The sequence below is a fragment of the Narcine bancroftii genome, chromosome 5 (assembly GCF_036971445.1).
Source record: "Narcine bancroftii isolate sNarBan1 chromosome 5, sNarBan1.hap1, whole genome shotgun sequence".
NCBI lineage: Eukaryota > Metazoa > Chordata > Chondrichthyes > Torpediniformes > Narcinidae > Narcine > Narcine bancroftii.
Window position 1 is genome coordinate 179696023 of NC_091473.1, and position 27380 is coordinate 179723402.

At 42.4% G+C, this 27380-nt stretch overlaps 1 long non-coding RNA gene across 2 annotated transcripts in view; it reads right to left on the reverse strand.

Annotated features, from left to right (window-relative positions):
* Positions 1-662: 662 nt before the first annotated feature.
* Positions 663-27380, reverse strand: part of LOC138762867 (uncharacterized) — a 37949-nt gene continuing 11231 nt past the window's right edge. For both annotated transcript variants that reach the window (XR_011357223.1, XR_011357224.1), the window contains exons 2-3: positions 8516-8605; positions 663-867 (exon numbers count right to left, since the gene is read on the reverse strand). This is a non-coding gene — a long non-coding RNA (uncharacterized lncRNA). The remainder of the gene's footprint in view (positions 868-8515; positions 8606-27380) is intronic.

The following is a 27380-nucleotide window of genomic DNA, read 5'->3' on the forward strand; positions in this document are numbered from 1 at the left end:
TTAATGTAGTCAATCACCCCATTAGATCAAGCGTCAATGGCTCCTCCACTGTAGCCAGGAGAGCCACTCACTTTATTGCAGAAGTTTAAAATGACCTCCCAACCATCAAGTTTTGTCTCCCTTTCCCATACATCACCAAGTGTAGGTTGGCAAAGTGGCCAGTGAAGGAAATTTCAGTGTAATTCCACCTGGTGTAATGATTTCACACCCATCTGTCACTCCCAGCGACCATCTCTGATTCAGTGGGTTATCCAGATGCTGATTTTTAATTTTAAACCTAAAAAAAAATTTCACTTTAGAAAAACAGCGTGTTCTCAGGAAGAACATTACCAGCTGACTACAAGGCAGCAGAAAACATCAGCACTGGAAAGCTGGATCTCTGGACAATAACTCGGTAACTTCTGAATGCTGGGTCAGGACCTCCAGCATTTCCACCATCTTATCTCCACTAACGTCCTTTGTAGGGAAAATCAGCCTCATAATCTTGTTGCTAACACTTTGGTTAATGGGAACAGAGAAATGAAGGCTGTTGTGTACCTTAGAGTCAGGCATGGAAAGGGCCCAGAGGTTTTCCACAGCAATCATGAATCCAATTCAAAAATTGTGAAAATGTAATATTTCATTTAAGGGAAATGCTTCACTCTGATTAATTTTAAGTTAGTTTTTACAAGAGGTGTTGTACAAAGTGGGCTGACCGGCTGCATTGGCCTGGATTTGCAGCAACATCTCTGAGCAGAAAGCTCTGCGAAAGGTAGTGGACACAGCCCAGTACATCACAGGCACATCTCTCCCCACCATGGAGAATATCGGAGAGCAGCAGCAATCATCAAAGATCCACACCACCCAGGACATGCTGTGTTCTTGCTTCTGCCATCAGAAAAGAGGTATTAGGTGCCACAGGACTTGTATCACCAAATTAAGGAATCGTTGATACCCCTCCACCATCAGATTCCACAGTTTGATTCAAAGACTCATTTAAGGACTCTCACTTTGCTCATTATTTATTACTGAAAACCATATTTATTTTTCTTGATTTGCACAGTTTATTTACATTTCTTTCTTCTTGTGTATAGTTACATTTACCTGTAATTAGACATTTTGCTTGGCCTTCAGAAAAATAATCTCAGTTTTGTATGTGATGTCATCTACAGGGCCCTCAAAAGGTTTCAGGTAAAGACATTTTTTTCCTTTACTTGATCCTGTGCTCCACAATTTTACATTTGTAATCAAATAATTCACATGTGATTAAAGTGCATAGTCCAGATTTTATTCAAGGTTATTTGTATACCCTTGGTAATGTACATACTCTGACAATAAATTTGAACTTAGACTTTGATGTCGCCTGGATTGGAGAATGAGGCCAGGTTAGCAGACCTAGGGCTTCTCCCTTTGGAGTGAAGAAGGATGAGAGGTGACTTAACAAGATCATGAGGGGTTTAGATAGGGTGGGCAGCTAGCATGTTTTCCTGGGTTACATCAGCAAATACCTGAGCACATCCCTATAAGGTGAGGGGAGGAAAGTTTAGGGGAGACATCAGGAGTAGTGGGGCCTGAAATGCATTGTCAGGGGTAGTGGTGGAAGCTGGTACTATAGGGACATTTAAAAGCCTCTTAGCAGATGATACAAGAAAAGGGTTGAGTATGAGGTAGGGAAGATATAGATGTAGGTTTATATCGGTCAGCTCAACGCCGTGCACTGTGCTGTAACGTTCTATGCTGTGTAGAACGAGAATTCACAGACACTTCCAATATCAGTTGTTTTCAACAAAAGATAACATTCCATTTACAGGGACACATTCAGCGTGGATGCTCCCCACCTAGCCAAAAAAACGACCATTTAAACTAATCCCATTTTATTCTCACATTCTCATCAACTGTCAGATTTCACCACTCCGCTACACACTAGGGGCTAATTATAGCTCAGGTCACTCATCGGAATGCTACTGGTACGATGTAACCCAGTACTACCTGTCACATGGGTGGATGGTCGGTGTCTAAATTGATTCCCCCACCAGGCTTGCCTGGTGAGGAGGGTGGCTGGATACCCTGCAGGATGAAAAACAAGACTTGTCAAAGGGTGGATGAACCCTCTCGTGGAATCAACAGCCGTCGAGCAAACGTGCCATGAAGTGTGGAAAGGGCATCCTTGCATCGAAGTTTGGCCAGGCCAGGGGGGCGTGGCAAGATGGCATAGAGGGAAGACGTGTGGTTCCACCTTTCCCCCAGTTAGACTTCTAAATACCCTACTTTAAAACTTGTAAAAGTGGTTAAAAATAGTATCTACATATTTTGGAATAGTGAAGGATTGAAATAGCTGCAAACGTAAAAAAATCAAAAGCTCAATTGCAAAAGAAACTACTTACAAAAGTGTTGAAGAATTGAGGCCTACCTATCAAGTTGAAGCCACAGAGTTATCGATTGGAGCCCCCAAGTCTCAGAGGACTCCTGCTCTGTTAAGTATTACGCTGGTGCCAATCGCGCATCCACAAGATGGCGCCAGTTCAGCGACGAGCTTGGCCGGTTCTGACTCGTGCACCCGTGAGTCTGGGTGCATGGGCAAATCGGCCGAGCGAGGACAGACCCGCGAGCCCACAACATTGCCTAGTGGTCCAGGGGTGCGCAGTGTAGCATTGGAAGCCGTACCTGCGTGGTCGGTGGTTCTGCCGGGCATACGTGGTGCATCGCGGGTCCGTGAATTATTGGATAAGGTGTGGGCTGTGGGGGAGCCCGAGCGATGGCAGGCTGACGAGGTCAGCACGCTGTCATCGGGTGTCCAAACTCGCAGCCGCACCGGAAGAGGACCTACTGCGTTTGAGGAGGAAGAGAGTTCAACTTTATTGGAATTTACACAGGAAGAAATGGGGCCTGACATCAGAGAAGGTAGGCCTCAAAAGGAGCTGATGGAACCTGGACTGGATTCTTTGTTTACAATCTTGGAAGGGATTGCTCATCAAATGGAAAAAAATGTCAATGCAGATGTCTACTTAGATGACTCAAGGATTTATGGAAGTGAAAACTAAAATGAATACTATGTGTAAGAAATGACTTTTATGAAGTAAGATATTACTGTAGTTAAAAGTGATGTTAGTAGATGTATAAAATCAGTGGATACTGTACAAGATCATTTAAAAAAGATTGAAGAAGCTTTTTTTGAATGTAAGAATCAAGTGGAGCGTAATAGAGAAAAAGTGGAGGATTCGTTCGTGGATTGGGAATTTTGGAAGAAGGAATTATTAAAGAAGATTAATTCATTAGAAAATCAAAGGTGAAGAAATAATGTAAAAATAGTAGGTCTTCCAGGAGATATAGAAGGTTCTGATCCAGTAAAGTTTTTTAAGAAATGGATTCCTGAGGTGTTGGGCAAGGAATTCTTCTGGATGGTCTGGTGTTAGATCAGGCACACAGAGCATTAAGGAAGAAACCGTTTCCAGGCCAATTCGGTGTTTGAAATATCAGGATAGAGAAATGATATTGCGAATGGTGGTGCAGAAGGCATGGCAAAACCAGGCTACAATGATGGTCCAGAATAACAGGGTGTTTTTTGATGCAGATTTGAGTCAAGAAATTTTTAGAAGGCGCCGAGAATTTAATTCAGCTTAAGATGTATTGTGGCAAAAGGGATATAAATTTGCCTTTTGTTAACCTGCTGTGTTGAAAGTTTTTATGGGAACTTTCAATCTCAATTCTTTGAAAATGACCATGATGCATTAATCTTTGCTAATTCATTGCCAGATTTACGAGGAAATGGACGATCACCACTATTGTCACCTAAGAGGAGGGTAAATGGGAAGAATGGAAAACACGGAAAGAATGGGAAAAGAGTTGAATTGACGCAAAGTCTTCTTGATATTGAGGACCTGGAACAATCACTGGGACTGGAATCACTGGGTTGACTGTTTTTGTCAAAGTACTGTGTGAAAGTCTGGGTGGGGGTGGATGACACTGAGACCTTTAGTCACCTGCCACTAGTGGGTTTTACCACACCCAGAATTTTAGGGGACTACTACCCTTTAGTAGTTTGTTTTGGGATTTTTTTTTTCTTTTCTTTTTTTTGGAGTTTTTATATAGGGGGGAATTAGAATATTAAGGGAATTAGAAGGGGAGCATTATTTTATAGTAGTGGAATATATTATTAGATTAAGAAATGTCTAATTTGAATTTTGAAACTTTTAATGTCCAGGGTTTGAATAACCCAATTAAACGCAAACGAGTTTTGGCTTATAAAAGAAAAATGAAAGTTGATATTGCTTTCTTGCAAGAAACACATTTGACCGAAAAAGAACATTTGAAATTGGAGGGAGAGTGGGTTGGTCATGTGTTCTCTTCTTCTTTTAATTATAAGGCGAGGGGTGTTGCGATTTTAATTTTTAAGAAATTACCGTTTGAATTGGAATCGTTTGAGGGAAATGCTGGGAGGGTTTAGATGGTTAACTGTAAAATTTTTGCTGAACCATGGACTTTGTTAAGTGTTTATGCACCTAATGTAGATGATGAATGGTTTATGTCGGAGGCTTTTTTATTGCTTAATCAGACCAATAATAATATTCTGGTTAGGGGAGATTTTAACTGCGTTTTGGATCCTTTATTGGATAGATCTCCAAAAAGTATGAGGAAATCAAAGTTGGCAATACAAATAGGAGCTTTGATGAAAGATTTGAATTTGGTTGATGTTTGGAGGAGAGTGAACCCTACAGAGAAAGACTTTTCTTTTCATTCATCTAAACATGATTCATTTTCTAAAACAGACTTTTTCTTGGTTTCGGCACATTAACAGGATAGAACACTACAGGTTGAATATAAAAGTCGGGTTATATCGGACCATTCTATGTTATTTTTCTCCTGTGTAAGTCCAGAAGTGGTGCAATCGTCTTACAGATGGAGGTTCAATACAATGTTACTGAAGAAACCAAAGTTTATTACTTTTATTAAGGAGCAGATTACTTTGTTTTTGGCTGAGAATGCCAATTCAGTACGTAGTAATTTTATACTCTGGGATGCTTTGAAAGCATATTTACGAGGGCAAATTATTAGTTATACTACAAAAGTTAAAAAGCAATATGTGTCGGAAAGTTTAACATTGGAAAAAAAATTACTGAGTTGGAAAAGGATTTACAGAAAGATGTTACAGAAAATAAAAAAGTTGTTTTAACAAAGTTGAAATTACATTATAATACATTACAAACTTATCAGTATGAGCATTTGATTTAATGATCTAAGCAACGTTATTATGAATTGGGTGAGAGAGCTCATAAGGTACTAGGTAAAAACAGAACAGACATTCCAAACTATTAATGCTGTGACAAAGAATTCAACGGTTACCCATGAACCTCAGGAAATTAATGACCAGTATTATTCATTTTACCAGAAATTATATACTTCTGAGGGAAAGCAGGACGTTGGTTCTATTGAATCTTATTTATCTAAATTAAATTTACCTGTTTTAGGGGAGAACGAGGTTAAAGAATTGGAAGCTCCATTCACAGATTTTGAGATTAAAGAGGCTATACAGGAGATGCCGAATGGAAAGTCGCCAGGAGATGATGGATTCTCAGTTGAATTCTATAAAGTATTTTATGAAGATTTATCTTCTATATTTGGAGATGTATTGCAGCAAGTAACTGAGGAGCAGTTGTTACCAGAATCTTGTTCAAGTGCTATAATTAGTGTGATTCCTAAGAAAGGTAGGGACTCGTTGAAAGTGTCTTCGTATAGGCCTATTTCCTTATTAAATGTAGATTATAAAATTATAGTGAAGGTGTTAGCAAATAGACTTTCCAAATATTTACCTCAGTTGATACATATAGAACAAACAGGTTTTATTAAAAATAGAAATGTGTCTGATAATATCTTCAGATTGATAACATTGGTCAATCCATTTAGACAGCAACCCAACCACCGCTGGATGCGGTAAAAGCCTTTGATAGGGTTGAGTGGAATTTTTTAATTTAAGGTGTTAGAGAAGTTTAATTTTGGCCCTTATTTTATTGGTTGGGTTAAGGCTTTATATACAAACCCAATTGCTGGGGTGGTGACAAATGGCCATATTTCTTTACCATTTAAATTAATGCGATTGACTCGACAAGGTCACCAGCCTTATTTGCATTGGCTATCGAACCGTTAGCTCAGACAATATGAACAGAATGATAAGATTAAAGGAATGAAAATTGTGGATGATGAATACAAGATTAATTTGTTTGCAGACGATGTGTTGGAATATTTGACAGAACCGGAACAATTTTTGAAATATTTACGATTGTTTGTTAAAATTTGGGGAGTTATCTGGATATAAAGTAAATTGGGATGAGAGTGAAATATTGCGAGTTGGGGATGGAGATTATTCAGAATGTAAAAGTATTATAAAATTAAAGTGGTCAGATAGAATTAAATATTTAGGGGTGGTAGTAAATGAAGATTATCAATCTTTATATAAATAAATATAAATTAAATTATGTTGTTTTAAAATGGATTGGACTAAATGGAAACATCTGCTGTTAACATTATTTGGTTGAGTAAATTGCATTAAAATGAATATTTTTTCTCGAATTCATTATTTGTTTCAGTCGATACCATGTTTACTTTCAAAGGGTTTTTTCGGGATCTGAATAAAGCAGTGTGGGAGTTTTTATGGAAGGGAAAATTAACACAAGTAGCTTTGCATAAACTTACATGGAAATATGCATTAGGTGGATTGCAGTTACTTCATTTTCAAAATTATTATGAAGTAGTGTAAGGTAAAACATCATGAGATGGGAATGTGTAAGGAGTTACCCTGCCCTGTACAGGGCTGTAACAAGATGTAAATGCATCCTTGTACTTACAAGATAAGAGAGACATTGATGGATTGAGAGGCAGGAAGCTAGCAGGGAAAGGATAGCAACAGTTTTAGTCATTGGACAAGTAATGATATGATGATGTTCTAAGCACATATCCAAGGGTATAAAAAATCACCATTTTGCTGATAACGGCAGAATGCATTCTCCGACTAACATGTTTAGTCGCAAGTGTTACAATCCGGTAATAAAGAACAAAGAACCCTGATTTCGACTCAGCCTGGTGTTTGTCTCACTCATTCATGAACAAAGCAGACCTAACAGTAGCTCAGTTGAAATTTGTTAGTGGATTGATGGTTATGGACCATTCTCCGAGTTGGGCAAAGGTGGAAATGGCTTGTATATCTGAAGTTGAGATACACCAGTTTATATTTAAGTAGAATGGGAATTTATTGTGGGAATATAATATGCCGGTACTAAAACATTTGTTAAGGATATGGGTTAAATGAAATATGGTTTTAGGATCAAAGGGTAAATTATCAGTCCAAACCCTCTTATATCATAACCAACTTATTCCCTTTTCAATGTTCAATAATCATTTAAAGAGATGGAATTCTAAGGGTATTAAGATAGTTTTGAAGAAGGCCAGTTTCTTTCCTTTAACCAACTGAGGGAGAAATTTGATATATCTGTCAACTCCTTATTTGTGTATTATCAACTTAGAGTTTTGATGAAAGATAATTATGGTAAAGAGATGAATTTACCCATGTTGATGAAATATGAGTCTTTGATTTCTTCTGTACCTAAGAAAGGCTATATTTCAGATATGTACCAATTGTTACAAGATGTGATGGATAAACCGGATTGGGAGAAATCTAATCTTAAATGGGAAAGTGATTTAACTTATATTTTTCTGAAGATAATTGGGAGGCTACGTGCCCTGATAGTGTAACTAAAGTGACGAATGTGCGATATGGAATGGTTAATTATAATTTTTTGCATCTGTTTTATTTGACTCCAGAGAAATTTTTAAAATATGGGTTTAGTAATTCGGACTCTTGTTTTTGATGCAGACTATGTATTGGAACTTTTTTACATGCTGTCTGGTCTTGTGTTATTGTACAACTGTTTTGGGAAGGAATTAGATTGGTTTTAGAAAAATTATTTAACATTAAATTGCCATTTGACCCATCGATTTTTTGTTGGGTTATATGGTCTCTTTGAAAAGACTGGGATTGGATAAATTTCAAAATTTGTACGTCTAGTTCTGTCTGTAGCACAAAAATGTGTGGCTAGTACTTGGAAAGATAATGTGGAGATTAATATAACACGCTGGCATAATGAATTGAGAACGTATTATTATGGAAAAAATTACATGTAATTTACATGATAATTATTTGTTTTTTGTTAAAAAGTGCTTTCCTTATTTGGAGTATATAAATTTGGAAATATTTTGAGATATTCTTTATATTAACTGCATTGTTTTTATATCTGGCTCCTCTTAAGCGATCTGGCTAAAGGGGTGGGAGGGTGGGTGGGGTTTTTTTATATAAAAATTTGTTCTTCACTTTTCTTTGTTATGTTTAACTGTATTTTGATGAAAGTCTTTAAATAAAGTTTTCAAAAAAAAAAGAAGTTTGGCCTGGCCATTCACTGCAACAGAACTTCCCCCACCATGGACCTCACCATGTCGCTGGATCCGGGAGGGGATGTTGAGAGGGTGAGTCTGGACTGGTACAACTCACCTAAATCCATTCACGCACATGCTGTTCCTTTCTGAGGAGAGGGGTATCCTCGTATCAAACCCCACAAACTGACTGAGAGGAACCATCATCCTATGGGATGAAGAGCCATAAAAATAAATTAACTATAAAACTGGAAAGGATGCAGAAAAGCTTCATGAGCATTTTACTCACACTGGAAGGTTGGGGTTATACGATTGGCAGTTTTATTCCCTGATCTATGAGGCTGAGGTGTCACTTTATACAGTCCTGAGGGGTGTAGTAAAGCTAAATAGCTATTTTTCCCAGGGTAGAGGAGTCTAAATTTAAGGTGAGCAAGGAAAGCTTTAAAGGGGACCTGAGGGACAAATTTTTGCATAGGGAATGAGCTGCCAGAGGATGCTGTGAAAGTGGATATAATTTATTTAAAAAGCATCCAGGCAGGTGGATGGATATCGGAAAGGTTTGGAGGGATATGGTCCAGACATGAGCAACTTGGTGAGCAGGGAAGAATTGGGCTGAAGACCATTTTCCTGTGTTGTCTCTACCAATGCACACACCTTTGGAGTATAAAAGAAAACTGGAATAGCTGGAGGAAACCCACATGGTCATCGGACATGCAAGATCTGCACAGACAACAGTGAACTAGTCACCATCGAACTCAGATCGCTGGAGCTGCACCACCATTGATCAGAGTGTTGGAGTAGTTCAGATTGTTGCAGTTCCTAGCCTAGAACACTAGGTGGCAGCAGGCACCTATAGTAGAGGGGACTGAACATGGGCGGAGGTGGCAGCAACATTTCCATCATTTACCCATTGGGCAGCATTGGGAAGCAAACAACACAGATTGCAGGGAGAATCACGAAAGTCTGCAGATGCTGTGGTTGTAGTAAAAACACACCAAAATGCCGGAAGAACGCAGACGTTTTTGTTTCAGTGTCTACGGGAGATAAACATACATTGCCAACGTTTCGGCCTGAGCCCCTCTTCAAGGAATAAGCAGAATGAGTGAGAAGCAGGAAATCTCAGAAAGTCTCTGGATTTAAACAATGAGGGAGGAATCCACACCAAAAAAATGAATTCATTGGATATAAGGGAGAAAGGAAGAATTTATCATGTTTGTGCAAAAGGAGACAGAACAGAGGGATAGAGATAGGGAAAGGCAATAGGGGTTTTAACAAAAGCCAGAGAAGTTGCTATTAACACCATCTGGTTGGAGGATTCCCAGTTGGAAGATGAGCTGTTGTTCCTCCAATTTGGTCTCAGTCTGGCAGTGCGTGAGACCATGGACAGACATGTCAGCAAGGGAATGGGATGGAGAATTGAAACAGGTGGCCACTGGGAGATTTATGCTATTGCAACAGGCAGAGCCAAGGTGCTCAACAAAGCGATCTCCCAGTCTCTCCGATGTAGAAGAGACCACAACAGGAGCACTGGATGCAGTAGACAACCCCTGCAGATTCACAAGTGAAACGCTGCTTCATTTGGAAGGACTGTTTGGGGCCCCTAATGGTGGTGAGGGAGGAGGTGTGAGCAAAAGTGGAGCAGCTCCTGCTGTTGCAGGGTTAAGTATCAAGGGGATGATTGGTAGGGAGAGAGGATTGGACAAGGGAGGCACAGAGGAAGCAGTCCCTGTGGAAGGCGAAGAGGAGAATATGTGTCTAGTGGTGGGATCACATAGTAGATGGCGGAAATGGCAGAGAAGGATGTGTTAGATGCCAGCTTACATTTTGTACCCAGTTATGTGAAGAGTGACCAGAATTCACATGTTGAGGGATAGAAGGATATGAGGTTGGACCAGCATCAACAAAGTCTCCAGATAATCAAGGCGCTGTTCCTTGAACACAGCGCACGGCCTGAAGAAGCCATTATAACTGATCTGGACACAAAAACCTTTGATGACCAAGAGGAAAAGTGATGGGAAGTTCAGCATCGAACTGTGTGGTACACGATGGTTATAAGCTGTCTGGTTGCAGGTTGGGAAAGCAACAGAGTGGTAGGGATAGAGGATAGAAGGTCCTACCCCAAAACATTGACTGACCATCTCTCTCCAAGACCTGACCCACTGAGTTCCACTAACTTTATTCACACAGAGGAAAAGGCCTGGGTCAATCAGAAGAGTCTGGATTTTGGACCAAGTAGATTGTTCTTATTCAACATTATCACCCTCCATACCTCGCTTCCCTTCCTGAATGGCTTCTATTAGGAATACTTACAACCTGCAGTTGTCCTACAGCTAACTCTGTTATTGCCAGAACCTCACAGTATCATGTAATTTAGAGTGCCTGCAACACTGCTTTCTGGTTTGCTTTGTGCACTGTAGACCTTGGTTAAAAGCTCCATCAACAATGGTCCTCTCCACCCCTCCCCCCTCAGTGCTGTTCATCTCCCAGCTCTTTGTGCAGTTTTGTCACCTTTTCTTCCACCTCCCCATTCAACATACGCTTAGTCATGGTGCCAAATTAATTTACACATCCCCATAAGTACGTTAGCTGTTGAACTGTAGTGCCAAGGCAGAAAAGCACCCTCCACCCCACAAACTAGTCCCAAGGGCCCAGGAATCCAAGGGCCCAGGAATCCAAGGGCCCAGGAATCCAAGGGCCCAGGAATCCAAGGGCCCAGGAATCCAAGGGCCCAGGAATCCAAGGGCCCAGGAATCCAAGGGCCCAGGAATCCAAGGGCCCAGGAATCCAAGGGCCCAGGAATCCAAGGGCCCAGGAATCCAAGGGCCCAGGAATCCAAGGGCCCAGGAATCCAAGGGCCCAGGAATCCAAGGGCCCAGGAATCCAAGGGCCCAGGAATCCAAGGGCCCAGGAATCCAAGGGCCCAGGAATCCAAGGCCCACCCTCTGCACCACCCCTGCAAAACAAAAGCTATGCAGTCTTTAATACTGTTCACCTATCTTAACCATTGTACACCAATTGTCGCTTCAATATGATCACTCAGTGACCTCCCATTACCTACAGTCGCTCACCAACCTTCTGCTCTGTATGGTCACTTGCCAACCTCTCATCACTCACCAACCTTTCTCCCAGTCGCTTACCATCTTCTGCTCAGCAGTCACTCAATGATCTTTCTTGCCCTACAGAAAGTTAGTGACCTCCCTCTCCCTACAGTTACCTGATGGCCTCCCTCTACCTATATTTGCCCACTGACTCATGCTCCCTACAGTTGACTATGAACACCCTTTCCCTATGCTTGCTCTCCAACCTCCCTCTCCCTACAGGTGAACTCACTCCACCAATTTTTGTCATTGTGCAGACACCTGGTACTTTCTTGCAGCCTAATCATCCACTTAACATAATTAGAAACCTAAATCCTTTCATCTGTCTCATTAGTTAGGAAATATTCATACAGGAGCTAATGCAAATCCCTGCAAAAACCTTTCAACCTGGAAAAAAAGAAATAATTCCAACTTTTTAATCAACCATCTGTCCTTCTCGAGTCTATTAAATTTCACAGGCACTTCTTTCCCTTCATCACATCATGTTTATTTTTCTGAACAGTTCCATGATTTCCTGTGCGCTTTTACCACGTTGGAAACTCAACCAGCCTGACGAGTTGATTCAGGGGAACCATCTTTTGAGACCTTCCAATCTACAGCAACATTTCCAGAATCCAGGGAATCTCCAAAAACACCATCACATTCTGAATCTAAGTGGTCTCCTCCTTGCAAACACTGGGACAAAGGCTGGTAAGATGGATAATGTGATGCATACCTTCGGGGACATGGTTATATCTGGGTATAATATCAAAACTCGTACTTCAGATAGCACAGTTGTCAGTGACTTGAGTGCAATTCACAAACATGCTGGAGAAACTCAGCAGGTTGCACAGCTTCCACAAGAAGTAAAAGGTAACCAACGTTTCAGGCCTGGGCCCTTCATCGGCAATTGGGCTCAGGCTTGGCACTTTGGTTGCCCTTTACTTCCTGCGGATGCTGCGGGACCTGCTCAGTTTCTCCTGCACTTCTGTATACTGCACCTGATCCCAGCATCTGTAGATTTATTTTGGTTTAACTTCACTAACTTGAACTGGAGGATAAGAGAGTATCCGGGTGTTAGTATAATACACAAAAATTCTGGAGGAACTCAACAGGTCATGCAGCATCCAGAGAAAGCAAAAGGCAGATGGAATTTTGAGCCACATGTTACGCAATTCATTTTAGTTGCTTTTCTAACTCATCAGCTTAGTGCTGGATGGCCAACTGCTCCCAACTGGACTTTGTACGCACATTGAACACAGGTGTACTGTGATACCTGCTTCAACCAACCAGCACCAACTCATGAAAAGCAGAGGGACTGATCCCAGAACTGCTGGATAGTTCTTCTCCCCAGTACAAAGATTTGATGCTCATGAGATAGTCCAACGTTTATTGGGAATTAATCTAGCTGTGTGGTCAAATTCCCAACCAGAAACTCTCTTCAGCTGAGACTTAAACAAGGAATTGATGGTGGAAATTTCATATCATTTCACAGGGACTCGTACAGGCTGTGGGTTGCTGGAGACTGGATCATGGGAATCATTTATCGGAGCCAGGATTTGAGAGGGCGCTGAGGGCAAGAAGGGCTCCTGAAGGGCCTTGGGTGCTGGAGGCTTCCCGATTGCGTTGAAGGTTTGGATCCATAGCTTGATGGATTGAATGGAAGTCTGTGCGGCTGCAGAGACTGTGGGAGGACTGGAGGCAAATCCGCAGACACTCAATGATGGCGAAGAGACTCTCTTTTGCTTCTGTTTCTGTCCTACTGTAAGGGATACCGGGCAACTAATGGAAACTCCTTGTCTACCTTTCGGAAGACAGGAGGCAATTTTATGTAATATTACATGTTCTGTACTATTATATGCCAAAAAAGGAATCTTGAATTGGAAATGTCCATGCAAATGTCTTCCTATCAATGCGTTCTCGATTTCATCCGTGTATTGTTAAAACTTCACTCACAAAGGTTTTCTATTGACGTGCAATCAGACCAATGACCTGCAGATAGATCAAAGTGTTGCTGGACACGAAGATTGGAGGAGTACCTCAGGAAGGTCACAACCACTTCTCACCGCTCAAACGTGTTGGAAGAACTCAGTAGATCATGCAGCATCCATGGAAAGCAAAAGGCCATTCAGCACAGAACAGAGCCTTCTGTCTAACTCATCCAAGTTGGCATTCTGGGTTAGTTCCATATCCTTTCAAAGCCCGTTTCATAAATTTGTGCCTTTTGAACCTTAAAATAGCATCCCCTTCTATAGTTTCCTCTGGCAGGTCACTCCAGATAAGGACCATCATCTCAGTGAAATCTTTGCCCCGTGGCCCCCTCTTAAATCTCTACCCTCTCACTTGAAATTTTTGCTCTCTTTTAAAAGTTTTACTGCGGGTCTGGACTCCCAGCGACGGCACCCCGACTTCCTCAGGGGGTCGCTGCTGGTCTCCCCCCGTATCTTGTTGTTTTCTCATCAATTCGTGAAGAAAAACGATTTCTTCAGATTGAAATGCTACCTGATGCATTTCCAACAATGGAGTCGTCCGCCTGCGTGCTCCCTCCATTGAAATCGAAAGGCTTTCCAAATCGGGGTCCACTTCTTGGGAACACGCACCTTCTTCCGGAGAACAGGTAATTCCAGCGCCATCCTTTATTTTGTGAGCAATAAGTTTTTTTTCAGCCCCCATAGGCGATCTTTGGGATTTAGGTAATGAAGAAATTGAGCCTGGGGCTGTTTCAAGTCGTCTAGGCCCCAGATCTTCAGCACTTCGAAAATGTATCTTCTTTTGAACTTGAGGTTTAGTCTTTTTACCATTAGTGGCCATAATAATTCCTTAATACTTTAAACTAAAATTTTAAAAGTTTAAACTTGAAAACAAAGGGTTAAAAAACAGGTATTTAAAAGTCTGGCCAGAGAGGTCGAGATTCCGACATTGCATGTCTAGACTTAGGGTTGGTGTAGCGGTTAGCACAATGCCTTTACAGCACCAGAGATCAGGATCGGATCTGGGTTTGAGTCCCGCACTGTCTGTAAGGAGTTTGTATGTTCTCCACGCGTCCACGTGGGTTTTCTCTGGGGCCTCCAGTTTCCTCCCCACCCTTCAAAAATTTACCAGGGTTAATGGGGTGTAATTTGGGTGGCACGGATTCATAGGCCATAAGGGCCTGTTACCAAGCTGTATGTTTAATTTTTTTTAAATTAATCTACCCTGGGACAAAGATTAAGCATTAATTTTATCCATGCTCCCCTCATGATTTTATAAACCTCCATAAGGTCACCCCTCTATCTCCTGCATTTACGGAATAAAGACCCGGCCTATCCAAAGGCGAAAATACATAACTGACTTTTCAGACTTGAGCATTTCATCAAGGTATGGAAAAAAGTCGCCAGGCATCTGAACAAAAGAGAAGGGAGGGAGGCTGTGGTCACAAAGGCAGGAGATGATAGGTGGAGAAGGGAGGGAGGGGACAGCAGCAATCAAGGGGAGGAGGGGTGGCTGGCTGAATAGAAAAAAGGAGAGGAGAGCTGGAAGGGGAGGGGGAGGCAAAGGGGGATAGAGGAGAGCAGATCGACAGAAAGCTGAAAATTCAATATCAATGCCATCTGACTGGAGAGTGCCCGAGATTCTGTGCTCTGCCCCAACACATGAGGTTCTCTGCTCTGACCCAACGCCCGAAGTTTCATACTCTGGCCCTCTAATGCTCAACATCGCATTCACTGCCCCCGAACACCTGAGGTTCAAAAGACATTTGGACAAATGTATGGATAAGAAGGGTTTAGAAGAATCAAATCAAGCAAATGGGACAGCCCTAAATAGCAACTGGTTTGCATTTATGAATTGGCCAATAGGGCCTACTCCCACTAGGAGTTTTCATGGCGGGTCTCCGCTTTGAGGCCGCTCCATCCACGGAGAAAAATTTGAATGTACCTTTTTATGAAGCAGCCCTAAAAGACTGCTCCAGCATTGCTTTAATGCGGAGCAGTGTCTTGTCGCATTCTCCGGAACATAAGGAGGTAGGGCAAGTGGTGCAGTAGCATCACTGCTTCGCCATATGCGCTGAGCAATAACTGTCTTCACTACCGATAATCCCCCATGCAGCTGGACCAGTCTGGTGAACGCACGGCAGTTCCAGCTGTATAGAGAATTATGGGTAACGAAGACAGCTATTGATCATTCTTCTGCCCACTCTGCCAGACACTCAGATCCCAGAGACTCCAGTATTAGTTATCACTGTGGCACCTGACACCAATTGAAATAAGAAACTGTGGTTGGAGTTTTATCATCGGTGTGTCCCCCACACCCTGCCCATGGATCACCCCCTATTCAGGGAAGTATCTGTGATATCTTTTCGCCCAAGATCATTCTTTCTAACTAAAGTTTGAGCAAGTCTCTGTTTCTGCCTAACACTTACTTTTCACCGTGTGTTTCCCATCCCGATTTGTTCTCGTTTCTCCATCTCTGTGCTTCCATCGTTGGCTCTTGCTGTGCTCCTCCATCTGTCTGCATTCTCCACACCTGTCTTTCCCTTCCCTTCGTCTCTGGTTCACTTACTCCTTCCTTTTCTCTCGATCAGACACCAAGGTGCACAGCAAAGAGAAAGTGGGGCAATGAGAAGAGAGGGGGAGAGAGAGAGAGAAAAGCGGTGTGGAGAGATGGGAATGGGAGAGGATGTAAGAGGGGAGGGAGAGAGAGGGGTGGGGCACCAAGAACAAGGGAAGAACTGGGGAGAAGGGAGAGAGGGAAAACGAGGGAAGGAGGTTGAAGAATGTGTGTGGCCAGCATAAAGTGCTCAACAATTTGATACAATGTGCCAGTTCATGTCCTGGTTTCTACTACTCGATTCTACCTTCCCCTGGCACCTGCTCCATTCAACCTCTGCCTCCTCTCCTCATTGCCTGTAATCCTCATTCTTTCCCCTCACATCTCCTCTCTCCTTTATATTGTGTATCCAGGTTCTATATTTAATTCTTCAATTTTGCCTTAAACATTATTTTTTTCCACTTGGCAAGTCTTGAACATTATTTTCAGATGTGAATGTGAGCGTGGAGAGTTGGCGACATCACTCATCGCAACCCCACCAGCTCTGCCCTTGTCTCCATGTTTGATATTGAGTTGGGGATATTCTCAGGTTGCTGGCTCTAAGTCCAAACTGAGCGGAGGACTATTGGAATATATATGTAGTATTCAATCGGTAGGTAGTGGGCCCATCTTCTACTTGGTCCCGGGTCGCGGGCTGATGGCGTCAACACGACGTCATCAGCCCTCCCCTTGCAGTTGCAGTACATTAATGAGACTTGGTTGAGGATGGATCGTAGTCTCTGCCTTGGAGCTGCTTATGGACCATTTATGATGGTAAGTTCTGCGACGTAAGGGTGAAGAATCTCCATCTTTATAGTCAATAGAAGGGACTTATGACTCAGGTTGGATGAGACCTGTTCTAGTCCACCAAGATAATCTGGAATTGGGAGTGAAACCTTTGTGTCAGAAGGGAACACTTTCACTCAAACCTGAGGCAAAATCCCCAATATTCAGAATTGACGAGAATTATTTTACTATTGCTGTGTGAATTTTACAGTAGTACCCCGAGGGAGCTGTTAAAAACATTTGGGGAAGGGGAATTGCGATGAACTGCACTCTGTGGTTCCTGAAAGCATTTAATTGAGTTGCAGACTGAAGCAATTTCTTCATTAAGGTCCTTAAAGGTTTAAGTGTGGGGGAAATGAAGAATTGTACTACATAATGGTGTTCTAAAGACTGCAAGTGTATGGACTCTGAATCTATATACGTCACCCACACTCCCTTCCAGGGAAGACTCAACCCAACTCTTTATTTCACTCTGCTGTTTGAATGAGATGTCCATTTAGAAAAGATGAATTCTAATTAATTGGCAGAATTAGTCAGATTGAGGCTTGTGTTAACTTTAATCTCAGCGTGCCCTTTTTAGGTTCCTTCAAGGCTTTAGTTCAGTGTTTTACTTGATTTTGAATTGTTTATGCTAATCAGAACATTTAATGAAGATCTTAATTAATGGGTGACCTATTAACATTTCCAATTGGAAGATTCAGGCGGGAGAGTTGCTGAATTTGGTGTTATTAGTATACTGATCAAAGGATTAAACCCTTGTGACCTGCCATTCAGGGCTGCAGAACTGAAATTAGCTTCTGCATTAAACTTTGGCCATGGTTCAAATATGACACTGATTAATACCAGTCAAAGATCCGAGTAAAGAGTGTATAACAATCAATCAGGATGTTTTTTTTTAAATTATTGAGTTTGAGAACTCTATATGTTGTGCAGGAGACATCAGAGTTGAGCTGACTCAGAAACTTGGCCTTCTCAAGCTGCCATGTAAAATCGGGTTAACCGGCCAATTTGCCTGGTTAGCGCCTCACTCACATGACAGCTTGAAAGGGTCCAACCTGGTCAGCTTGGTCCTAATCCAACCGGGTCCCTGATCTACCTCAGAGATAGTCAGGGAACCCAGTTAAACCTAACCAGGATGCGTCCTCCGGCGCCTTGAAAATGAAAATGGCCGACCTGGTTTTCTAGTGATGTCAGTGCTTGCGTGTGTGCATCACTGGGCTGCATCTACTGAAATGTGCTCCTCCAATGACTGCAGCATTCGCCTGACCGCGGTGGTCACAACAGTTGTTGATTAGCCAGCATCTGAAGTTCATTCCCATTCGCCATTTGGACTTCAATTCATCACTTCCGGTAGTACTTCTGGTAAGTGTGTGGCACATCATTCAACACGTCATTGCAGGGGCATGATCCCCCTTAAATCGCTGGGTTGGCGATTTAATGGGTTGATCCCCCTGCAGCTTAAAAGGTGCTGGAAGCACTTTTGCTCCAGTAATCGCACCTGGGTCCCAGGAGGGTTACCAAGTGCTGCAGCTTAAAAGTGCCTAGTGAGAGCAGTTCCAAATGGTATGAAAACCAGTGTAGTTTAGAGCAGTGTAATGCTCAACATGGAAATTATAAAGCAGGGTTCACCAAAGTGGTCAATATCAACCCCTGGGGGTTAATAAATGCCAGGGGGGTCGTTAAATGGCAGCAGCTGAGTCGATTGGTGGTCAAAAGCAGGGGCGTGTCTATGGAAAATAGTGCCTATGGCAGGGGTACCCAACCTCTCGTGAGAGCTGGTCTTGGTAGGAACCATGTTGTATTTGGCTTTGGCTCTTAATAAGAAGAAAGTGAAGGACTGACGGAATGGAGAAGAAAGAGGTAGGTGTCTAACACTGCTGCCACCCTCCCCCCAGCACCGCTACCACCACACCACACCCCCTTCATCTGGCACTGCCAACACCCCAAGAATTCCACGTCTTGGGGTTGGGGTTGGTGAGGGATCAAAGATTCCACGAAGGGGTCGATGGTCTAAAAGGTTCGGGGACCCCTGTATTAAAGGGTGATCACTGTTGTAAGGTGTGCAAAAAAATATATGCATAGAAAGATTCTAAAAGAGATAAAATTCAAGGGCTAGTGTTTCATTGTTGAAGAGTTGGGCATGATATCTAGAGCAAACAAAAAATTCTGGAAGAACTCAGCAGGTCGGCCAAAATCCATGTGCACAAATGGTCAGTCATGTACTACCACATTATCTTTCACATCGATTGAAGAAGGGGAACATTTAATTTACTTTTAAGGGACTATATCTTCAATCTTGTAACACAGCTGTAGTTCCACCACATTGTAGTCTGGGACTGGATTTTGGGCACTAATCTCTGGGATGGGGACCTGAACCTACAATCTTCTGACCCAGGCAGAGGTGGGATCAGGTGACACCAAACTTCGTTAATGGGACAGTCGAGAAGTTCTGTGGAGGAGATCGAATATCCTGAGTGGCATGTTGCCTCCCTGGTGCCAGGGTTCGAGATACCTCAGATCAAGTTCACAGCATCCTCAGGAGGGAGGGTGAGCAGCCAGACTTCATGGTCCATGTAAGGACCAAATGACATGGGTAGAAAGCATGAGGAGGTCCTGAAAGGAAAGTTCAGGGAGTTAGGCACTAGGTAGAAGGACAGGACCTCCAGGGTAGTGATCTCAGGATTGCTGCCCATGCCACATGCTAATGAGGTTAGAAGACATGGTGTAGGAGGGAGGGCTTCAGGTTTCTGGACCATTGGAACCTTTTCATCTAAACTGGAGGGGGACAAATATCCTTGCAGGTAGGTTTGCTAGTGCTGCTCTGGGGGGTTTAAACTAGATTTGTAGGGGGATGGGAACCAGAGCATTACAGTAAATAGTGAGGAGGAGGAGGAGAAGGATAAAGACCTCATGAGGACTGCATGTATAGACAGAAATCAAAGGTTTGTAAGTGATAGAAATGTTCTCAGGTGTAATTATTTCAATGAAAGAAGGATTGTTGGAAAGGCAGATAAGCTTAGGGCATGGATTTCCGCATAGAATTATGACATTATTACTATTAGTGAACTTGGTTGCAGGAGGACAGGACTGGTAGCTCAATGTTCCAGGGATCCATTGTTTTAGTCATGATAGAGGGGGAAGGATGAAAGGGGGAGGAGTGGCACTGCCAGTCAGGGAAAATATCACAGCTGTGCTTAGACAGGACAGCCCAGAAGGCTCGTCAACAGAGGCCATATGGGTGGAGCTAAGGAATGAGGAAGGTGTGACCACACTGATAGGGTTGTATTATAGACTGCCCAATAGTCAGAGAGAATTGGAGGAGCAAATCCTTAGAGAGATAGGAGACCAGTGTAAGAAACAGGAAGTTGTGATAGTAGAGGATTTTAACTTTCCACATATTGACTGGGACTCCCATACTGTAAAAGGGATGGATGGGTTGGAGTTTGTGAAATGTGTTCAGGAACGTTTTCTAAATCAATACATTGAGGTACCAATGAGAGAGGATGCAATACTTGATTTCCTATTAGGGAATCAGACAGGGCAGAAGTATGGGTAGGCAAACATTTTTAGTCCAGTGACCATAAGGTCATTAGTTTCAAGTTAATTATGGATAAGGATAGGTCTGGTCCTCGAGTTGAGATTGTAAATTGGAGAAAGGCCAATTTTGTGGAAATGAGAAAGGATCTGGGAAGAGTGGATTGGGATAAGTTGTTTTCTAGCAAGGATGTGTTCGGTAAGTGGAAGGCCTTCAAAGGCAAAATTTTGAGAGAGCAGAGTCTGCATGTTCCCATCAGGATTAAAGGCAAACCAGGAACCTTGGTTTTCAAGGGATATTGGCGATCTGGTTAAGAAGAGAAAGGTGTATAGCAGGTATAGGTAACAAGAAGCAAATAAAGTACTAAAAGAACATAGAAAATGTAAGAAAATACTTAAGAAGGAAACTAGGAAGGGAAAAAGAAGACATGAGGTTGTTTTGCCAGATAATGTGAAGGTAAACTCAAAGGGTTTCTACAAGTACATTAAGAGTATAAGGATAGTAAGGAACAAAATTGGTCCCCTAGAGGATCAAAGTGTGAAGCCTCACAACATGGGGAGATCTTAAAGTTTTTTTGCATCAGTATTAACTCAGGAAATTGGCATGGTGTACAAGGAAGGGGAACAAGCAGTGAGGTCATGAAACATCTGGAGATTAAAGAGGAGGAGGTGTTTGCTGTCTTACAGCAAATAAAGGTAGATAAATCACCCAGGCCTGGCATGGTATTCCTTCAAACCTTGAGGGAGATGAGTGTAGAAATTGTAGGGGCCTTGGCAAAAATATTTAAAACATTCATATACATAGGTGAGGTGCTGAAGGATTGGAGGGTGGCTCATGTTGTTCCGTTGTTTAAAAAAGGCTCCAGAATAAGCCAGGAAATTACAGGCTGGTGAGCCTGACGTCAGTCGTCAATTATTGGAAGGTGTTCTGAGTGATCAGATATACAAGTATTTGGACAGCCTAGGGCTGATTAAAGATAGTCAATATGGCTTTGTGTGTGGAAGGTCATGTTAAATGAATCTAAGAGTTTTTCGAGGTTACCAAGAAAATAGATGAAGGGAAGGCTGTGGATGCTGTCTGCATGGCCTTTGACAAGGTCCCACATGGGAGGCTAGTTCAGAAACTAGGTATCCACGGCGTTATGAGTGAGGAAACAGGTTTGGTAGGTCTCAAAGGCAAGGACTCTGAACACAATTTAAGTAAGGAAGGATTTATTTACAGAAGGCAAGTATGGAAAATGGTGGTAACTGATGCAGCACACCCACCCCCCCCCCCCCACACACACACACACACACACACACACACACACACACTTCACAGCAGTCGTGGGAAAGAAATAGCTGACAATTAATAACGAAACTGGGGAAAATAATGTGGGAACAAAATACACACACACACACAATCCTGGAGTGAAGCAGGGTAGTCAAAAACTGGAAAAAAAGAGAGAACAAACAGCACATGGCGCCTTTATAGTGCTGGAGGGTCCAGCCCAGATTGTTAGCAGGGTACAAGTACAGGCAGGCTGGAAAGTCCAGTCCAGGTAATTTACATGAAACCAACAGCAAAGTAAGCACTAATGGGTGGGGTGGAACCAATCCTTGATTGGCACTTGATGTGTCCTCCGACTAAGTCACGGACAGTGCTGTCATGTGACAGCCACAGCCTTTCCCAATTCACATGAAGTGATTGTAAACTGGATTCAAAATTGGCTGAATGGGAGAAGACATGGAGCGGTAGTGGAAAATTGCTTGTCAGACTGGAGGCCTGTGACTAGTGGTCTGCCTCAGGGATCAGTGATGGGGCCCTTGTTGTTTGTTGTCTATATCAATGATCTGGATGATAACGTGATAAATTGGATCAGCAAATTTGCTGTCGAACCTAAGATTGGAGGTGTTGTGGACAGCAAGGAAGGCTTTCAAAGCTTGCAGAGGGATCTGGGCCAACTGGGAAAATGGGCAAATAAGTGGTAGATGGAATTTAATGCAGAAAAGTGTGAGGTGTTGCATTTTGGAAGGACAAACCAAGGTAGGACATACACAGTAAATGGTAGGGCACTGAAGAGTGCAGAGGATCAAAGGGATCTGGGAACACAGATACATGGAACTCTGAAAGTGGCATCACAGGTGAGACTGGGTTGTGAAGAAATCTTCATCAATCAAAGTATTAAGTACAGGAGTTGGGATGTTATGGTGAGGTTGTACAAGACATTGTGAGGTCAAATTTGGAGTATTGTGTGCAGTTCTGGTCGCCAAACTACAGGAAGGATATCAATAAGATTGAAAGAGTGCAGAGAAGATTTGCCCAGTCTTCAGGAGTTGAATTACAGGTTAGAACTTTTTTCCCTGGAGCAAAGAAGAATGAGGGGAGATTTGATAGAGGTTACAAAATTACGAGAGGTATGGACAGAGTGGATGTGAGAAGGTTCTTTTCACTTAGAGGGCAGTACATTTACACATCGACAGGTATAATGTTGAGGTTCTGACAGAGTCATGGCTAAAGGATAGGCAGGTGAGCAGAGAGGATGGTGTGGCTCTGTTGGTAAGGAACATTAGATTATTAGAAAATGGTGGACATGGGATCAGAAGATATAGAATCATTGTAAAATAAGTTTTGAAAGATGGCAAAGGTAAAAAGACACTATTGGCAGTTATTTGCAGACCTCCAAACAGTAGCCAGGATGTGAACAACAAATTACAACAGCAAATAGAAAAGGCGTGTCAGAAGGGCAATGTTGTGGTGGTCATGGGGGATTTTAACAAGCAAATCGATTGGTAAAACCAGGATGGGATGGGATCTCAAGAGAGATAATTTGTAGAAAGCCTATGAGATGGCTTTTTAGAGCAGCTCGTTGATGACTAATCAAGGGATCAGCTTTACTGGATTTGGTGTTGTGTAATGCACCTGAGATGATTAGAATTGTTTTCCCTTTTCAACTGGATACTCGTTCTCCAGCATCACAACCTGGTTTGGTCATTCAAGTCAAGGAACCATTAGGAGGCAGGGATCACAATATGATTGAGTTCAATTTAAAATTTAACAAGGAGAAACTGAAGTCAGACATGTCATTGGGAGTAAAAGGAATTACAGTGGCATGAGAGAGGCATTGGGAAAAGAGTTTCTGCAAGAAATGAGAAAGGAGCAGGATAAATTCCAAAAATTAGAAAATATTCAACTGGAAAAATGTCAAAACTGTGGCTGACAAGGGAAAAGCCAACATAAAAACAAAAGAGAAGGCATACAAAGAGGGAAAAATTAGTGGGAAGATAGAGGACTGGGAAGTTGCAGAGGGAAAAGATGAAGAATGAATGTAGGCTGGCAAATAATATCAGGGGATACCTAAAGCTTCTTCAAGTAGATAAAGAGAGAAAGAGGTGAGAGGGGTGTAAAGAACCATTAGCAAATGGTGCAGGAGAAAACAAGGAGATGGCAGAGGAACTAAACAGGTTCCTCTTTACTGTGGAAGATATTAGCAGTGTGCCAGATGTCAAAGGGTATCAGGGAAGGGAAGTTAGAGTAGTTATTATTTTCAAGAGAGAAGGTTGAAGGGTGGATAAGTCCCCCAAACCAGATGGATTGCAAGCTTGGGTTCTGAAAGAAGTCGCGGTAGAGATTGACTAGGGATTGGTAATGAGCTTTCAGGAATCCAAAGATTCTGGTATGGTCCCGGAGGACAGGAAAACTGCAAATGCCACTCCACTATTCAAGAAGGGAAGGAGGAAGCAGAAAGGAAATTATAGGGTGGTTAGCCAGATGTCGGTGGTTGGGAAGATGTTGAGGTTATGGAGAACTTTGAGGCTCATGACAAGATAGACCAAATCCAACATGGTTTCCTTGAGGGAAAATCTTATTGACTAACCTATTGGAATTCTTCGAAAAGGTCGCAAGCAGGCGAGATAAAGGAGATGCAGTGAATGCTGTGTATTTGGATTTTCAGAAGGCCTTTGACAAGGTGCCGTACATGACGGTACTTAACAAAAGAGCCCATGGTATAAAAGGGTTCATACTAGCGTGGGTAGAGCATTGGCTGATTGGCAGAAAGTAGAGAATCAGAATACAGGGATCATACTCTGGTTGGCTGTCCTTTGTTAATGTTAGTGGCCTGTATTTTGCATGTATTTAAGACAGAGATTAATAGGTTCTTGATAGCCAGGGCATCAAAGGTTATAGGGAGAAGGCCGGGCAGTGGGAATGAGTGGGAAAGTGGATCATTAAATGACAGTGGACCTGATGGGCTGAATGGCTTATTTTTGTTCCTATGTCTTGTGGCTTCTCATAAATGTCTACAATAGATGGGATGGACTTAGCTATGTTTGCTGGCTTATGTATTCCTGGACACGTGAATGACCAAACCAGGTTGTGATGCTGGAGAACGAGTATCCAGTTGAAAAGGGAAAACAATTCTAGATGTTGTCAATGAACATCACCCTAGCTAAGAGTAGAAAGTGGACCTAAATAGGTCTTTAGCAGGTTGTGACTACTGCAGTACCACAGAGGTCAGTGCATGAGATTCCCAGTTGTTCACAATGTTAGGCCAAGGGACCAAGGGTAATCTACTCTAGTTCAGTGATGACACAAAACTGTGAGCTAGCATGCAGGTTCCACAAGCTGTGAAAAAGGCAAATAGCATGTTGGTCTTCTTGAAAAGGGGACTGGAGTATAGGAGTAAAGATGTCCTTCTGCAGTTGTACAGGGCCCTGGTGAGACCACACCTGGAGTACTGTATCTAGTTCTGGTCTCCTAATTTGCGGAAGGACATTCTCACTATTGACGGAGTACAGCATAGATTCACAAGGTTAGGGCCCGGGATAGCGGGATTGATGTATGCTGAAAGGTTGGATAAACTAGGGTTGGAATTTAGAAGGATGAGGGGAGATATGATTGAGGTATATAAGATTATTAAGGGGTTGGACACGATAGGAACTGTTCATATGTTCCTGATGCTGGAGGAGTCTAGGATTAGAGGCCATAGTTTAAGAATACAGACAAGGCCCTTTGGACAGAGGTGAGAAGATTTTTTTTTTACCCAGAGTGTTGTTGGTCTGTGGAATGCTTTGCCACAGTGGGTGGAAGAGGCAGGTTCTCTGGATAAATTCAAGAGGGAGTTAGATAAGGTTCATGTGGACAGGGGGATTAAGGGCTATGGGGAGAAGGCAGGGACAGGGAATTGATAGTGGAAGATCAGCCATGATCTAAATGAATGGCAGTGCTGGCTCGATGGGCCAAATGGACGACTCCAGCACCTATTGTCTATTGTTGTGAGTAGTGTTCGGAAAAGGGTTTTGGGAAGTTCACTGAATGCAACACGTGGCAGATTGAATCCAGTGTGGAAAAATGTAAGATTGGTTGAGAGATTAAGAAATGTCCTTGAAAGTTGACATGTGGTTAGTTGTAAGAGAGGCAAAAGGTATGTTGGCCTTTTGTGAATATTTAAAGATGCCTTATTACAACTGTATGGCTTCAGCGAGATCACATCTGGAACATTGTATACAATGTTGGTCTCTTTACCTAAATCAAGATATATCCGTGAATGAGAGAATGTAATAAATTTTCAGCAGATGACCTTATGGGATAGCTGGACTTTTTATATGAGGAGGGATTGAGGAAATGAGGCCTCTTGTTTATAGCATTTACAAAAATGTATATGTGAATAAAGTCACCTTTCATTCTTCAGAATACCAGGAAGAACCAATCCAAACTTTACATAAAGTTACCCTCTCAGCCTACGAATTAGTCAGGTGAATCCCCTTAGAGCTGCCTTCAGTGCTACGATATCCTTTTTGGTAGGTAAGGGGACCAAAACTATGCTTGTATTCCAAGTGAAGCCTCCCCAATACCCGCGGTACAAATTTCAGAAAAAGGTCCTATATAGAAACTCCAGCTTCTTTGTAATAAAGGTCAAAATGTTGTTTGCCTTCTTTAGCACTTGTTGAACCTTCCTGATAACTTTGTGATTCATGGTCTCAAATGTGAAGATATTTAAAGACTATCAGGCTATAGATAGTGAGGGAGTGGGTGGAAACTTGGCAAATGGAGTTTAATGTGGGGAAGTGTGAAGCTGTGGAACTCAGTAAGAGATCTAAATACAGATTATTATTGAAATGGAGAGAGACTTCAGAAGAATGAAATGTCGAGGTGTCTAAAGTTAGCAGACAGTTGCAGCAAGTAGTTAAGTAAGAAATGTTGGGCCTTACTGAGAATTGGGTTTAGAAATAGAGAAGCATTATCGATGTACATCACCCCCAGGTTTAGGAATTGTTTCTTTCCAACAGCTATCATAATAATGAACTCCCCACAGTAACCTCACTTTTGACGCAGTACAACTTACATGGCACATTTTTATTGCTCCATAACCAACTAAATAGTTATTATTTTCTTTTCTCTTCTGAGGTGTTAATTTTAATAATTTGAATTTAAGTTAGAGACACAACACAGAAACAGGCCCTTCTGGTCCATGAGCCCACTCTGCTCAAATACACCAAATGTCTTTGGAATGTGGGAAGAAACCAGAGCATCCAGGGAAAACCCATGCAGACAATGTATAACCCCAGGCTGGTGGCGCTGTAATAGTGTTGAGCTACCCATTATGCTAGCGGAGCCACGCATAACTGTGTATTTGATGTACCTGGGCATCAGATTTCCATGGCATCTGTATATTGTACTTCTAATCAAATGGAGCACCAGAACATTCCAGTGCAAGTTGGAAAAGTTGCAGAGGAGGTTCACCAGGATGTTACTCAGACTTGACGGCTTGAATGATCATACCTTAGGTCTGTCCAAAACTTGTTGGTCTTCTCGTGACAGGAGATGTCCTCGAGTGAATACAACCGTCTGGAGTATTCTGAAGTGCAGAGATACATGGTTGTGGGACCCAGCCAGGTTTCATTCCACTGGGCGTGTCTTCACTGACATCTTGTTTCATGTGGCTTCAAGCTTCATCTTCCAGTTTGTCTCCAGCCAGGTTATTCATTATGTATGTCCACCCATCACTGGTCCCAAAAGCTCTCCTATACTCCACAGGT